Source organism: Mustela nivalis (assembly GCF_964662115.1).
Source record: "Mustela nivalis genome assembly, contig: HAP1_SCAFFOLD_540, whole genome shotgun sequence".
NCBI classification, from domain to species: domain Eukaryota; kingdom Metazoa; phylum Chordata; class Mammalia; order Carnivora; family Mustelidae; genus Mustela; species Mustela nivalis.
In genome coordinates, this window is record NW_028136119.1 from 66,031 (window position 1) to 68,832 (window position 2,802).

Sequence of the window (2,802 nt, forward strand, 5' to 3'; positions counted from 1 at the left end):
CTGGGATATGTCTGAGCAGTCTCCTCCACTCCAGGCAGGGATGGCACTTCGACCTGGATGTTTGGGTTTTTGTTTGTTTTTTTGGTCATTGGTTATTACATGACCTCCAGGGTAGGTGCTCCACAAAGGGAGTGAAAACAGGACGCCATATATAAGCATACAGCCATTCTAGAAAAATAGCTTGGGGTTCTCCTGGAAACGCTGCATTGGTCCTTGCACTATGGTTTAATAGAAAAGGGATTATGCACCAAGTTACTTAAATGAGCATAGGTTGAAATCGTTTACTGAGAGTAAATATTTTAAATAGTTATATTTTAACTAAATCTATCATCAATCATAAATCTATTACACGAAGGTTACAGGCAATTTAAAAGCAAGAGCACTCTCTTCAGGGTTTTAAATAATCCCTGTCTGTCTTGGCACATGAGAATGCAAAGATAGGAAATGGTTTGTAAAAGATCATATAATAGCTTTTACTAATTCTATTTATTTGACAGACAGAGATCACAAGTAGGCAGAGAGGCAGGCAGAGAGAAAGATGGGGAAGCAGGCTCCCCGTCAAGCAGAGAGCCTGATGAAGGGCTTGATCCCAGGACCCTGAGATCATGACCTGAGCCCAAGGCAGAGGCTTAACACACGGAGCCACCCAGGCGCCCCCAGATGAAATACATTTCTGACTTAGAAACTTCAGATAGAATTTTTTTGTCCATGATGACAACTGAAGAAAATGTGTCATCCCTAAACCTAACCTTAAACCCTACCAACGCTGAAACCTAAGCTGACCTTAAAGCCCAAACTAGAACCCTGAATCCCAAACCTGGAATGGAACCCAAAGCCTGTACCTGAGCCCTGGATCCAAGCCCTGAACCACGAACCCAAACCCTAAACCAGACCTCCAAGTCATGAAACCTGAACCCAAATCTCAGCATGAAGTCAAACCCCAAATTTGACCTTGAACTTTATCCCATAAGCCCTGAGTCTTAAAGCCTAAATCATAAACTTAAAGCCCTAAACTATAACTCTGTTCCCTTGTCCTTCACTCTAAACCCTCACCCTAACACTAAACCCAAAGCCTGATCTAGAACTCTGACTAAAACCTGAACCTGAACCCAAATTCAAACCCTTTACCACACTTTGCATATGCACTTGCCATTGATGGATATTTGCAGTTTCTACCTTTTGATTCTTGTGAACATAGTTTGGGTTGGGGGCTAGGGTTAGGGTCTTGGATTAGGGTAGGGTCCAGGCTTGAGACCAAGTTGAGGTCAGAGTGTGGGTCTGCATCAGGGCCATGTTCAGTGACACTGTTTGGGTCAAGGACTGTTGTAATTCCACATTGTTTCCAATTCATTGTTCCTTAGCTATTTGGGGGGAAGTTGGGGGGTATTGGGCTCCATGCAGCTTGAATTTCCGGAATGAAATGGCATCAGCTGGACCCGGGGAGAGAGCAGGACCTTCCACTGAAGGGTGAGCTCCCACAGTCCTGCACTGCCTTGCACCGCCTGCAGAGGGCGCCAGACCCCAGCTCCCGCCCTGAGCCCAGGCTGCACAGCCACAGCTGGGACCAGAGCCCCGCCTCTTCAGGACCCACTGTGGAGACTTCTGGAGAATGTGGGGCGCCTCCCACCCTGACAGGACAAGCTGAGGAGGGTGTGGCTCTGCATCCACACTGACCGGACCCGTTGTGGAGGACGCGCCCACACTGGCAGCAGTCCAACCTCCTAAGGACCAGATGCTGGAGGAGCTGAGGAGAAGCCGCCTGAGTGGACTGTCAAGGGGTTCGTGGTCTCAGGACCCCACAGAGGAAGGGCGCCCTGTGTAGACACTGGGGCTTCCGTCGTTTTGTGTGTGGAGACGTGGCCTCCTGCTGTGCTGTGCGCGGGGCTGTGGGGTCCCCCCTTTCTGGGCTCAGGTGCTCCTCGGTCCTCGTCTGTGTTTGTGTGCTCGCGGATTCAGTTCCTGGGGCTCCTCAGATGGTCAGGGAGCATCAGCCTTCTTCGGTGCTTGTGCTCTCCCCACCTCAGCCCTGCGGGGTCCTTCCCGTGTCCACACCCACTCCAGGCTTGCGCCGAGTCCGGAAATTCGGGAGCCAGAGTGAGGACTCTGTAGACGGTTTTGGGGAGAGTAGGTATTTTCCCAGTGTGGGTTCTACCCTGAGCACAGTGCCTCCCCATCTCCGTGTGTACCCATCCCTGTCTGTCGTCATTGTTGCAGGGCTGTCAGAGGACAGGTCTGTCACCTTCTAGGGCTGTCAGAGGACAGGTCTGTCACCTTCTTGGTTCAGGGGCGTCCCGGGTATCTTGCTGTCTTGGATGCAGGTGTAAATGAGATCGTTCTCCGCAGTCTCTTTTTGATGGTTCTTTCCGAGCACGTAGGAGTGCCACTAATTTGTGCATATTGATTTTGTTCCTTGCAAGATCTTGAATTTATTTGTTCGATTGGCCTTAAACTCAATCTGCCAGTTATTTGACCAGCAGCATGGATTTAATTGGGAAGAGCAGAGAATGGCAGTCTGGGCTGAGCAAGCTAAGGTCCCATCACAGGCAAGTGCGAGAAACAAAGGAGAGGAACATTATTTCATGGAGGAGGAAGAAGTTGGGAAGGGTGCTTGAAGGAAAGTCCCTTGGAGAAAGGCAGGGTGATGGAGAATTCTCACCAGCTGAGCTGCAAAGCTCCTACAAAAAGTCAGGAGATGAACCTCCAGCTTCCCGTGTGGGGCCTGGAATTGGTGAGTCCCTCCTGTGGGGAATTGCAATGTGGAGTCTGTAATGGGCACTGAGCAGCAGGCGCCCCCTTCCAGCC